Source organism: Haliotis rufescens, unplaced genomic scaffold (assembly GCF_023055435.1).
Source record: "Haliotis rufescens isolate VD_foot unplaced genomic scaffold, xgHalRufe1.0.p SCAF_72, whole genome shotgun sequence".
In the NCBI taxonomy this organism is placed as follows: Eukaryota; Metazoa; Mollusca; class Gastropoda; order Lepetellida; family Haliotidae; genus Haliotis; species Haliotis rufescens.
The window spans coordinates 1,358,368-1,372,685 of NW_025964364.1; positions in this window are offsets into that span (position 1 = coordinate 1,358,368).

Here is a 14,318-nt window from a genome sequence, read left to right on the forward strand (position 1 = left end):
GATGTCAGGCACACAGCATGGTGATACACTGAGAGCGTTGTGAGAGAGATGACAGGCACGCTGTGTGTTGAGACACTGAGAGGGTTGTGAGAGAGATGTCAGGCACACTGTGTGGTGAGACATTGAGAGGGTTGTGAGAGAGATGTCAGGCACACTGTGTGGTGAGAGAGATGTCAGGCACACTGTGTGATGAGACACTGAGAGGGTTGTGAGAGAGTTGACAGGCACACTGTGTGATGAGACACTGAGAGGGTTGTGAGAGAGATGTCAGACACACTGTGTGGTGAGACACTGAGAGGGTTGTGAGAGAGATGTCAGGCACACTGTGTGGTGAGACATTGAGAGGGTTGTGAGAGAGATGTCAGGCACACTGTGTGGTGAGACACTGAGAGGGTTGTGAGAGAGATGACAGGGACACTGTGTGGTGAGACATTGAGAGGGTTTGTCAGAGAGATGTCAGACACACTGTGTGTTGAGACACTGAGAGGGTTGTGAGAGAGATGTCAGGCACACTGTGTGGTGAGACACTGAGAGGGTTGTGAGAGAGATGTCAGGCACACTGTGTGGTGAGACACTGAGAGGGTTGTGAGAGAGATGTCAGGCACACAGCATGGTGAGACACTGAGAGGGTTGTGAGAGAGATGTCAGGCACGCTGTGTGGTGAGACACTGAGAGGGTTGTGAGAGAGATGACAGGCAAAACTGTGTGGTGAGGCACTGAGAGGGTTGTGAGAGAGATGTCAGACACACTGTGTGTTGAGACACTGAGAGGGTTGTGAGAGAGATTTCAGGCACGCTGTGTGGTGAGACACTGAGAGGGTTGTGAGAGAGATGTCAGGCACACTGTGTGGTGAGACACTGAGAGGGTTGTGAGAGAGATGTCAGGCACACTGTGTGGTGAGACACTGAGAGGGTTGTGAGAGAGATGTCAGGCACACTGTGTGGTGAGACACTGAGAGGGTTGTGAGAGAGATGTCAGGCGCACAGCATGGTGAGACACTGAGAGGGTTGTGAGAGAGATGTCAGGCACACTGTGTGGTGAGACACTGAGAGGGTTGTGAGAGAGATGTCAGGCACGCTGTGTGTTGAGACACTGAGAGGGTTGTGAGAGAGATGTCAGGCACGCTTTGTGGTGAGACACTGAGAGGGTTGTGAGAGAGATGTCAGACACGCTGTGTGTTGAGACACTGAGAGGGTTGTGAGAGAGATGTCAGGCACACTGTGTGACGAGACACTGAGAGGGTTGTGAGAGAGATGTCAGGCACTCTGTGTGTTGAGACACTGAGAGGGTTGTGAGAGAGATGTCAGACACGCTGTGTGGTGAGACACTAAGAGGGTTGTGAGAGAGATGTCAGACACTGTGTGGTGAGACACTGAGAGGGTTGTGAGAGAGATGTCAGGCACACTGTGTGGTGAGACACTGAGAGGGTTGTGAGAGAGATGTCAGGCACACTGTGTGTTGAGACACTGAGAGGGTTGTGAGAGAGATGTCAGACACGCTGTGTGGTGAGACACTGAGAGGGTTGTGAGAGAGATGTCAGGCACACTGTGTGATGAGACACTGAGAGGGTTGTGAGAGAGATGTCAGGCACACTGTGTGGTTAGACACTGAGAGGGTTGTGAGAGAGATGTCAGGCACACTGTGTGGTGAGACACTGAGAGGGTTGTGAGAGAGATGTCAGGCACACTGTGTGGTGAGACAATGAGAGGGTTGTGAGAGAGATGTCAGGCACAATGTGTGGTGAGACACTGAGAGGGTTGTGAGAGAGATGTCAGACACGCTGTGTGGTGAGACACTAAGAGGGTTGTGAGAGAGATGGCAGACACACAGCATGGTGAGACACTGAGAGGGTTGTGAGAGAGATGTCAGGCACACTGTGTGATGAGACACTGAGAGGGTTGTGAGAGAGATGTCAGGCACACTGTGTGGTGAGACACTGAGAGGGTTGTGAGAGAGATGTCAGGCACACAGCATGGTGAGACACTGAGAGGGTTGTGAGAGAGATGTCAGACACACAGCGTGGTGAGACACTGAGAGGGTTGTGAGAGAGATGTCAGACACACTGTGTGTTGAGACACTGAGAGGGTTGTGAGAGAGATGTCAGGCACACTGTATGGTGAGACATTGAGAGGGTTGTGAGAGAGATGTCAGGCACACTGTATGGTGAGACACTGAGAGGGTTGTGAGAGAGATGTCAGGCACACTGTGTGGTAAGACACTGAGAGGGTTGTGAGAGAGATGTCAGACACACTGTGTGGTGAGACACTAAGAGGGTTGTGAGAGAGATGGCAGACACGCTGTGTGGTGAGACACTGAGAGGATTGTGAGAGAGATGTCAGACACACAGCATGGTGAGACACTGAGAGGGTTGTGAGAGAGATGACAGGCACGCTGTGTGGTGAGACACTGAGAGGGTTGTGAGAGAGATGACAGGCACACTGTGTGGTGAGACACTGAGAGGGTTGTGAGAGAGATGTCAGACACACTGTGTGTTGAGACACTGAGAGGGTTGTGAGAGAGATGACAGGCACACTGTGTGATGAGACACTGAGAGGGTTGTGAGAGAGATGTCAGACACACAGCGTGGTGTGACATTGAGAGGGTTGTGAGAGAGATGTCAGGCACACTGTATGGTGAGACACTGAGAGGGTTGTGAGAGAGATGTCAGACACGCTGTGTGGTGAGACACTAAGAGGGTTGTGAGAGAGATGTCAGACACACTGTGTGGTGAAACACTGAGAGGGTTGTGAGAGAGATGTCAGGCACACTGTGTGGTGAGACACTGAGAGGGTTGTGAGAGAGATGTCAGGCACACTGTGTGGTGAAACACTGAGAGGGTTGTGAGAGAGATGACAGGCACGCTGTGTGGTGAGACACTGAGAGGGTTGTGAGAGAGATGTCAGGCACACTGTGTGGTGAAACACTGAGAGGGTTGTGAGAGAGATGAAAGGCACGCTGTGTGGTGAGACACTGAGAGGGTTGTGAGAGAGATGTCAGGCACACTGTGTGGTGAAACACTGAGAGGGTTGTGAGAGAGATGTCAGACACGCTGTGTGGTGAGACACTGAGAGGGTTGTGAGAGAGATGTCAGGCACGCTGTGTGTTGAGACACTGAGAGGGTTGTGAGAGAGATGTCAGGCACGCTTTGTGGTGAGACACTGAGAGGGTTGTGAGAGAGATGTCAGGCACGCTGTGTGTTGAGACACTGAGAGGGTTGTGAGAGAGATGTCAGGCACACTGTGTGACGAGACACTGAGAGGGTTGTGAGAGAGATGTCAGGCACTCTGTGTGTTGAGACACTGAGAGGGTTGTGAGAGAGATGTCAGACACGCTGTGTGGTGAGACACTAAGAGGGTTGTGAGAGAGATGTCAGACACTGTGTGGTGAGACACTGAGAGGGTTGTGAGAGAGATGTCAGGCACACTGTGTGGTGAGACACTGAGAGGGTTGTGAGAGAGATGTCAGGCACACTGTGTGTTGAGACACTGAGAGGGTTGTGAGAGAGATGTCAGACACGCTGTGTGGTGAGACACTGAGACGGTTGTGAGAGAGATGTCAGGCACACTGTGTGGTTAGACACTGAGAGGGTTGTGAGAGAGATGTAAGGCACACTGTGTGGTGAGACACTGAGAGGGTTGTGAGAGAGATGACAGGCACGCTGTGTGTTGAGACACTGAGAGGGTTGTGAGAGAGATGTCAGGCACGCTGTGTGTTGAGACACTGAGAGGGTTGTGAGAGAGATGACAGGCACGCTGTTTGGTGAGACACTGAGAGGGTTGTGAGAGAGATGACAGGCACGCTGTGTGGTGAGACACTGAGAGGGTTGTGAGAGAGATGTCTGACACTGTGTGGTGAGACATTGAGAGTGTTGTGAGAGAGATGTCAGGCACACAGCATGGTGAAACACTGAGATGGTTGTGAGAGATATGACAGGCACGCTGTGTGGTGAGAGACTGAGAGGGTTGTGAGAGAGATGTCAGGCACACTGTGTGATGAGACACTGAGAGGGTTGTGAGAGAGATGTCAGGCACACTGTGTGGTGAGACACTGAGAGGGTTGTGAGAGAGATGTCAGGCACGCTGTGTGCTGAGACACTGAGAGGGTTGTGAGAGATGTCAGGCACACTGTGTGGTGAGACATTGAGAGGGTTGTGAGAGAGATGTCAGGCACACTGTGTGGTGAGACACTGAGAGGGTTGTGAGAGAGATGTCAGACATACTGTGTGGTGAGCCACTGAGAGGGTTGTGAGAGAGATGTCAGACACACTGTGTGTTGAGACACTGAGAGAGTTGTGAGAGAGATGTCAGACACGCTGTGTGGTGAGACACTGAGAGGGTTGTGAGAGAGATGTCAGGCACACTGTGTGTTGAGACACTGAGAGGGTTGTGAGAGAGATGACAGGCACGCTGTGTTGTGAGACACTGAGAGGGTTGTGAGAGAGATGACAGGCACACAGCATGGTGAGACACTGAGAGGGTTGTGAGAGAGATGACAGGCACACAGCATGGTGAGTCACTGAGAGGGTTGTGAGAGAGATGTCAGGCACACTGTGTGGTGAGACACTGAGAGGGTTGTGAGAGAGATGTCAGGCACACTGTGTGGTGAGACAATGAGAGGGTTGTGAGAGAGATGTCAGGCACACAGCATGGTGAGACACTGAGAGGGTTGTGAGAGAGATGTCAGGCACACTGTGTGGTGAGACACTGATAGGGTTGTGAGAGAGATGTCAGGCACGCTGTGTTTTGAGACACTGAGAGGGTTGTGAGAGAGATGTCAGGCACGCTTTGTGGTGAGACACTGAGAGGGTTGTGAGAGAGATTTCAGGCACGCTGTGTGTTGAGACACTGAAAGGGTTGTGAGAGAGATGTCAGGCACACTGTGTGACGAGACACTGAGAGGGTTGTGAGAGAGATGTCAGGCACTCTGTGTGTTGAGACACTGAGAGGGTTGTGAGAGAGATGTCAGACACGCTGTGTGGTGAGACACTAAGAGGGTTGTGAGAGAGATGTCAGACACTGTGTGGTGAGACACTGAGAGGGTTGTGAGAGAGATGTCAGGCACACTGTGTGGTGAGACACTGAGAGGGTTGTGAGAGAGATGTCAGGCACACTGTGTGTTGAGACACTGAGAGGGTTGTGAGAGAGATGTCAGACACGCTGTGTGGTGAGACACTGAGAGGGTTGTGAGAGAGATGTCAGGCACACTGTGTGATGAGACACTGAGAGGGTTGTGAGAGAGATGTCAGGCACACTGTGTGGTTAGACACTGAGAGGGTTGTGAGAGAGATGTAAGGCACACTTTGTGGTGAGACACTGAGAGGGTTGTGAGAGAGATGACAGGCACGCTGTGTGTTGAGACACTGAGAGGGTTGTGAGAGAGATGTCAGGCACACTGTGTGGTGAGACACTGAGAGGGTTGTGAGAGAGATGTCAGGCACGCTGTGTGCTGAGACACTGAGAGGGTTGTGAGAGATGTCAGGCACACTGTGTGGTGAGACATTGAGAGGGTTGTGAGAGAGATGTCAGGCACACTGTGTGGTGAGACACTGAGAGGGTTGTGAGAGAGATGTCAGACACACTGTGTGGTGAGCCACTGAGAGGGTTGTGAGAGAGATGTCAGACACACTGTGTGTTGAGACACTGAGAGAGTTGTGAGAGAGATGTCAGACACGCTGTGTGGTGAGACACTGAGAGGGTTGTGAGAGAGATGTCAGGCACACTGTGTGTTGAGACACTGAGAGGGTTGTGAGAGAGATGACAGGCACGCTGTGTTGTGAGACACTGAGAGGGTTGTGAGAGAGATGACAGGCACACAGCATGGTGAGACACTGAGAGGGTTGTGAGAGAGATGACAGGCACACAGCATGGTGAGACACTGAGAGGGTTGTGAGAGAGATGTCAGGCACACTGTGTGGTGAGACACTGAGAGGGTTGTGAGAGAGATGTCAGGCACACTGTGTGGTGAGACAATGAGAGGGTTGTGAGAGAGATGTCAGGCACACTGTGTGGTGAGACACTGAGAGGGTTGTGAGAGAGATGTCAGACACGCTGTGTGGTGAGACACTAAGAGGGTTGTGAGAGAGATGGCAGACACACAGCATGGTGAGACACTTAGAGGGTTGTGAGAGAGATGTCAGGCACACTGTGTGATGAGACACTGAGAGGGTTGTGAGAGAGATGTCAGGCACGCTGTGTGGTGAGACACTGAGAGGGTTGTGAGAGAGATGTCAGGTACACAGCATGGTGAGACACTGAGAGGGTTGTGAGAGAGATGTCAGACACACAGCGTGGTGAGACACTGAGAGGGTTGTGAGAGAGATGTCAGACACACTGTGTGTTGAGACACTGAGAGGGTTGTGAGAGAGATGACAGGCACACTGTGTGATGAGACACTGAGAGGGTTGTGAGAGAGATGTCAGGCACACTGTGTGGTGAGACATTGAGAGGGTTGTGAGAGAGATGTCAGGCACGCTGTATGGTGAGACACTGAGAGGGTTGTGAGAGAGATGTCAGGCACACTGTGTGGTAAGACACTGAGAGGGTTGTGAGAGAGATGTCAGACACACTGTGTGGTGAGACACTAAGAGGGTTGTGAGAGAGATGGCAGACACGCTGTGTGGTGAGACACTGAGAGGGTTGTGAGAGAGATGTCAGGCACACTGTGTGGTGAAACACTGAGAGGGTTGTGAGAGAGATGTCAGGCACGCTGTGTGTTGAGACACTGAGAGGGTTGTGAGAGAGATGACAGGCACGCTGTTTGGTGAGACACTGAGAGGGTTGTGAGAGAGATGACAGGCACGCTGTGTGGTGAGACACTGAGAGGGTTGTGAGAGAGATGTCTGACACTGTGTGGTGAGACATTGAGAGGGTTGTGAGAGAGATGTCAGGCACACAGCATGGTGAAACACTGAGATGGTTGTGAGAGAGATGACAGGCACGCTGTGTGGTGAGAGACTGAGAGGGTTGTGAGAGAGATGTCAGGCACACTGTGTGATGAGACACTGAGAGGGTTGTGAGAGAGATGTCAGGCACACTGTGTGGTGAGACACTGAGAGGGTTGTGAGAGAGATGTCAGGCACGCTGTGTGCTGAGACACTGAGAGGGTTGTGAGAGATGTCAGGCACACTGTGTGGTGAGACATTGAGAGGGTTGTGAGAGAGATGTCAGGCACACTGTGTGGTGAGACACTGAGAGGGTTGTGAGAGAGATGTCAGACACACTGTGTGGTGAGCCACTGAGAGGGTTGTGAGAGAGATGTCAGACACACTGTGTGTTGAGACACTGAGAGAGTTGTGAGAGAGATGTCAGACACGCTGTGTGGTGAGACACTGAGAGGGTTGTGAGAGAGATGTCAGGCACACTGTGTGATGAGACACTGAGAGGGTTGTGAGAGAGATGTCAGGCACACTGTGTGGTTAGACACTGAGAGGGTTGTGAGAGAGATGTAAGGCACACTGTGTGGTGAGACACTGAGAGGGTTGTGAGAGAGATGACAGGCACGCTGTGTGGTGAGACACTGAGAGGGTTGTGAGAGAGATGACAGGCACACTGTGTGGTGAGACACTGAGAGGGTTGTGAGAGAGATGACAGCACGCTGTTTGGTGAGACACTGAGAGGGTTGTGAGAGAGATGACAGGCACGCTGTGTGGTGAGACACTGAGAGGGTTGTGAGAGAGATGTCTGACACTGTGTGGTGAGACATTGAGAGGGTTGTGAGAGAGATGTCAGGCACACAGCATGGTGAAACACTGAGAGGGTTGTGAGAGAGATGTCAGGCACACTGTGTTGTAAGACACTGAGAGGGTTGTGAGAGAGATGTCAGACACGCTGTGTGGTGAGACACTAAGAGGGTTGTGAGAGAGATGACAGGCACGCTGTGTGTTGAGACACTGAGAGGGTTGTGAGAGAGATGTCAGGCACACTGTGTGATGAGACACTGAGAGGGTTGTGAGAGAGATGTCAGACACGCTGTGTGGTGAGACACTGAGAGGGTTGTGAGAGAGATGTCAGGCACACTGTGTGGTGAGACACTGAGAGGGTTGTGAGAGAGATGACAGGCACGCTGTGTGTTGAGACACTGAGAGGGTTGTGAGAGAGATGTCAGACACTGTGTGGTGAGACATTGAGAGGGTTGTGAGAGAGATGTCAGGCACACAGCATGGTGATACACTGAGAGCGTTGTGAGAGAGATGACAGGCACGCTGTGTGGTGAGACACTGAGAGGGTTGTGAGAGAGATGACAGGCACACTGTGTGATGAGACATTGAGAGGGTTGTGAGAGAGATGTCAGACACACTGTGTGGTGAGACACTGAGAGGGTTGTGAGAGAGATGTCAGGCACACTGTGTGGTGAGACACTGAGAGGGTTGTGAGAGAGATGTCAGGCACACTGTGTGGTGAGACACTGAGAGGGTTGTGAGAGAGATGACAGGCACACTGTGTGGTGAGACATTGAGAGGGTTTGTCAGAGAGATGTCAGACACACTGTGTGTTGAGACACTGAGAGGGTTGTGAGAGAGATGTCAGGCACACTGTGTGGTGAGACATTGAGAGGGTTGTGATAGAGATGTCAGGCACACTGTGTGGTGAGACACTGAGAGGGTTGTGAGAGAGATGACAGGCACACTGTGTGGTGAGACATTGAGAGGGTTTGTCAGAGAGATGTCAGACACACTGTGTGTTGAGACACTGAGAGGGTTGTGAGAGAGATGTCAGGCACACTGTGTGGTGAGACATTGAGAGGGTTGTGATAGAGATGTCAGGCACACTGTGTGGTGAGACACTGAGAGGGTTGTGAGAGAGATGTCAGGCACACTGTGTGGTGAGACACTGAGAGGGTTGTGAGAGAGATGTCAGGCACACTGTGTGGTGAGACACTGAGAGGGTTGTGAGAGAGATGTCAGGCACACTGTGTGGTGAAACACTGAGAGGGTTGTGAGAGAGATGTCAGGCACACAGCATGGTGAGACACTGAGAGGGTTGTGAGAGAGATGACAGGCCCACTGTGTGGTGAGGCACTGAGAGGGTTGTGAGAGAGATGTCAGACACACTGTGTGTTGAGACACTGAGAGGGTTGTGAGAGAGATTTCAGGCACACTGTGTGGTGGTACACTGAGAGGGTTGTGAGAGAGATGTCAGGCACACTGTGTGGTGAGACACTGAGAGGGTTGTGAGAGAGATGTCAGGCACACTGTGTGGTGAGACACTGAGAGGGTTGTGAGAGAGATGTCAGGCACACTGTGTTGTGAGACACTGAGAGGGTTGTGAGAGAGATGTCAGGCACACTGTGTGGTGAGACACTGAGAGGGTTGTGAGAGAGATGTCAGGCACACAGCATGGTGAGACACTGAGAGGGTTGTGAGAGAGATGTCAGGCACACTGTGTGGTGAGACACTGAGAGGGTTGTGAGAGAGATGTCAGGCACGCTGTGTGTTGAGACACTGAGAGGGTTGTGAGAGAGATGTCAGGCACGCTTTGTGGTGAGACACTGAGAGGGTTGTGAGAGAGATGACAGGCACGCTGTGTGTTGAGACACTGAGAGGGTTGTGAGAGAGATGTCAGGCACACTGTGTGACGAGACACTGAGAGGGTTGTGAGAGAGATGTCAGGCACGCTGTGTGTTGAGACACTGAGAGGGTTGTGAGAGAGATGTCAGACACGCTGTGTGGTGAGACACTAAGAGGGTTGTGAGAGAGATGTCAGACACTGTGTGGTGAGACACTGAGAGGGTTGTGAGAGAGATGTCAGGCACACTGTGTGTTGAGACACTGAGAGGGTTGTGAGAGAGATGTCAGGCACGCTGTGTTGTGAGACACTGAGAGGGTTGTGAGAGAGATGTCAGACACGCTGTGTGGTGAGACACTAAGAGGGTTGTGAGAGAGATGTCAGGCACGCTGTGTGTTGAGACACTGAGAGGGTTGTGAGAGAGATGTCAGGCACGCTGTGTTGTGAGACACTGAGAGGGTTGTGAGAGAGATGTCAGGCACGCTGTGTGGTGAGAGAGATGTCAGGCATGCTGTGTGGTGAGAGATGTCAGGCACGCTGTGTGGTGAGAGAGATGTCAGGCACACTGTGTGCTGAGACGCTGAGAGGGTTGTGAGAGAGATGTCAGGCACGCTGTGTGGTGAGAGACTGAGGGTTGTGAGAGAGATATCAGGCACGCTGTGTGGTGAGAGAGATGTCAGGCACGCTGTGTGGTGAGAGAGATGTCAGGCACGCTGTGTGGTGAGAGAGATGTCAGGCAAACTGTGTGCTGAGACACTGAGAGGGTTGTGAGAGAGTTGTCAGGCACGCTGTGTGGTGAGAGAGATGTCAGGCACGCTGTGTGGTGAGAGAGATGTCAGGCACGCTGTGTGGTGAGAGAGATGTCAGGCACGCTGTGTGGTGTGACTGAGAGAGATGTCAGGCACGCTGTGTGGTGAGACACTGAGAGGATAATGCACATAATGCACATGCACATAAGATAATGCACATAACACTGTCTGAGGACAACAATGATTAAACTGTGGAATAAACACATTAAATATGACACAAACTTGTAATCTGTAAAACGAATGAATGAGATACGTGTGTACATTGTGCCTCACTAACATCAGACATAATCATGTTTGGAAATGAACAGAATCTAAAGTCAATATAGTAGTCCTTGGGGTGGTCAGGCAGGCGTCTCTGGCGTGAGGAACGTCTTAACGTCGGCTGGGTGGATGAACGAGAATCATCAATGTCAGACAACAATTGGAATCATCAACTGAAGTATTCATGGATTCGTTGAGACAGTCAACGTTTGACTATCTAGGGGCATGAGAGCTGTTGTGGAATGAAAGGGAGATCAGGATCGGGGTGATTGTTACAATCAACATCCCTCTCAGTGGCCAGGTAGGACTCAATTAAGCATGTAACACTTTGTAACACTCTGATGTTTCAACTCTAGAAGATATGAGCCAAAGTTTGGATCATTCACAGGTATTTGTTCATTGCTAAACTGATTCCACTTTAGCAGCAATTCTCGTGAACGAAGTCGAGAGTTCAGTTGTGCAGAGTAGCTGGTAATGTCAAGGGAAACACGGGCCTCCTTGGAGGTCATGTTTAAAGAGTTCCTCTTCTAGTTCCTGGATGCATCGTTCAGCAACATGGTTCTTGTTAAGGTTCTTTGTTGGACAAATTCCAATACAAAGTCTTTGAATAGAAAGTGACTCATATTGGATCCAAGATTTAAAACCTGGGGCAGGGTCTGTTCTCTTGACTGCCAATGAACCATGACGGGGTGGCAGGTCAATACAAAGATGGACCAGTGCGCCTCTTAGGGAGTCCTTGCGATTGCTCTCGACAATGGAAGAACATGTTAATAAAGTGACATATTTGCTCAGGACAAGAACTCTCTCATGTTTCAGAATGTCAACAGCAAATGTTGTGCCTACGACTCCAGGTGCATCTCCTATGGAGTGGCTAGAAATCACATGAGGAACCTTCTTCAGTGAAGTGCAGGGGTGACAACCTGCACACACCCTTTCAATAGATTTGTCTGGAAGAGAAATAGCGACTGAAAACAACCTTACTTTGGTGACTCGAGGGATGATAACCTGGATCTGCAAAGATGTTGGGGTTTTTTCAAATTGTTTATTCATAGCAAACTGAGAGGCCATAGGCCCATAGTTCAACGTATTTACAAGGTGTACGTTTTCTTCTCACTGACAATGCATGATGTATGTACAATGCAATATTTTGTATTAATGTAGTATTTGAGGTTGATATGAGTATGCAAACAAATTGATATTTGGATGTTCTTTGGAATTTACGTGTTTCTTAATTGAAGTTAGTGTTTACACACAAGCATAAAATGATACTCTATACAAGATTAAGGTTACAAAGATTTAAGATGACCATCCAAGATGACGAGGTACAGAAATAAAGTTTTGTGGGAATACCAGAGCTTCTTCCCTGTGACTCGTCACGGTATGACTGAAATATTGACGAAACCTTAACTCACTGACTCACTCTTACCTGTGGACAACCAACAGTCCATCTCTAGCGACCGCAGTTGCAGTCAAGTAACGTTTTACAATAACATTCCTAACGTTAATCTATTTTGTTGAGGGTCGGGTCCCTTGTTTGGGATGGGAATGAGTTCGACGTAGGTCCTGAAAATCAGACTGACTAGCTAGCTAAGCAGCTCTGCTTGTGAATGGAAGTTTCACATGTCTTGATAATATATCGGACACTGAGATATTACGAATGACCGAATCTTCTGTACGTCTGATGAAGGTGCAGATCTGACACGTTGGTTCGACACAATCATTTGCATACGAGAGGTCAAAGTCCTGAAAGAACATTTGAAAGTCCAAGCAAGATGTTGAATGGACTTCCCACTGACAAGAATGTGGACTCACAGTGAACTCTCCTTGGCAAAACTTTCCGAAGGCCTGGACACATAGCTTGCTTCATATAAGTATACATGCCTTGTGTTTTGACTAGAAATGATCTACAATGACTGGTGGCAACTGCGATAGACGGGAACCACACGTCACAAGGTAACCGTGTCACTTGACGCTCTCCTTGTGTCACTCTGCAAAGTCTTGCAATATACGCTGTGTTATTGCGGGTCATGTAGATTGAGGTACCAATACCACGACCCTTTACTGCTCCATCAGTAAATATCCAGTGCTGATCATTCTGAAGTTGGACAATGTTTGCAAGTGATAAAATGGCTTTTTGAGCGGAGGTGAATGCCATGACTTGATCCTCACTCCATTGGATAATATCTGGAGATTGCGAGAAAGTCACCTGGAGGAGCTAAAAGGCCTGTACGTCCTGGAATAACTCGAGTCAGTATTTTATAGGCACCAGTAAAGGATCTTTTGACGCCAGAAGTGAGCCAAAGGTATCCGATTTAAAGGTATCGGTATTCTGATTAATTAATTGCCGGCTAGAGTGGGTGAAATGCACACAGCTGAAAATTTTGCGCATTCGGCAATAGTCATGTTTGAAATGTGGCTCAACCGGCTAGACACCGCTATATCCCCTACCTTTCCAGCTTCCCCCCTCAAGTATTATAACCGTTGCTTATTCGATCATTATTCTATATGTTTCATGTATTCATACTGTGTACCATGTATTGCTATTCTATCTCTTTTATTCTGTATTATAAGACACAACACCAGTGACAGTAAACTGCTTGACCGTAATCGTTCCTCTTCTTCTTATTAGGGTATAATCAAGTTCCCAAACACGGGACAAAAGCTTGATTATAGTATCATATTAAAAATATCTTGGCTTGACAATTTCATGTCGATATTTAAATACACACGCATGTAAAGTACTTTCAAGGCAAGCAGATCAAGGAATTCATCTGGTTAAGCAGTTTGATAGTAAATCTAGAAATTTACCTGTTGAATCGCTGTTTAGGATATTTGATGGTAAAATACAACCAATACTGATGTACGGCTCGGAACTTTGGGGAACCTTTAATATTATATCGCCACAGTATTAAAAAAAATCATACCAAATTTTTGTAAATTTGTTCTTTGCGTCGGCTACCGATCACCAAATAAGGCAGTTTTAGCAAAACGCGGAAGGCCCCCGATATATGTAAACAATCAATGCAGAGTTATCCCCGATAACCAGATACACGATACTCTAGACGATGCTTTTCATGCCGAAAAGCCCTGATGACTCTGGAGATATTAGTCATTAGAGAAATCCTTATTTTTTTCGCATGGATTTGCATTTGCTGATTTGCATTTGCGTGGATATCCCAGGATATTGGAAATAGTGAGTGAGTTTTGGTTTAACGCCGCTTTAAACAGTATTCCAGTTATATCGCGGCGTGTCAGCTTAATGTGGGAGGAAAGCCCGAAGTGATGCAGGTCTCAGATGTTTACCACTTCGGTGAAACCCACGAGCACGGGTATGGTGCTGACAAACCTAGAAACATAATTGGGGAGAACCAGGATTCGAACCCACAATCATAGGTTTCAGGCGTGCCCAAGGGACGCAACTCTGCACAGCGAATCGCGGCGTCTTAGACGACTGGACCACCCGTGCCCCCGATATTGGAAATAAAATTCTGACGATGTAAAGATATGTATTGTCAAGGCTAGTCGGCTGATATCAGATGTTCAAAATCGATACATGTATATTCACTGTTTAACATGGAAATAATACCAGAAATGTATTTTACAACTATTTGATCTATATGTTTACGCAGATATTTAACGAAGTTCAGGAGTGGTAAACATACCCTCAATATACAGTTACACAAACACTCTGAAGATAATGATGTTTTAACATCGATGTGTCCTTACTGCAAGTATTACGAAGAAG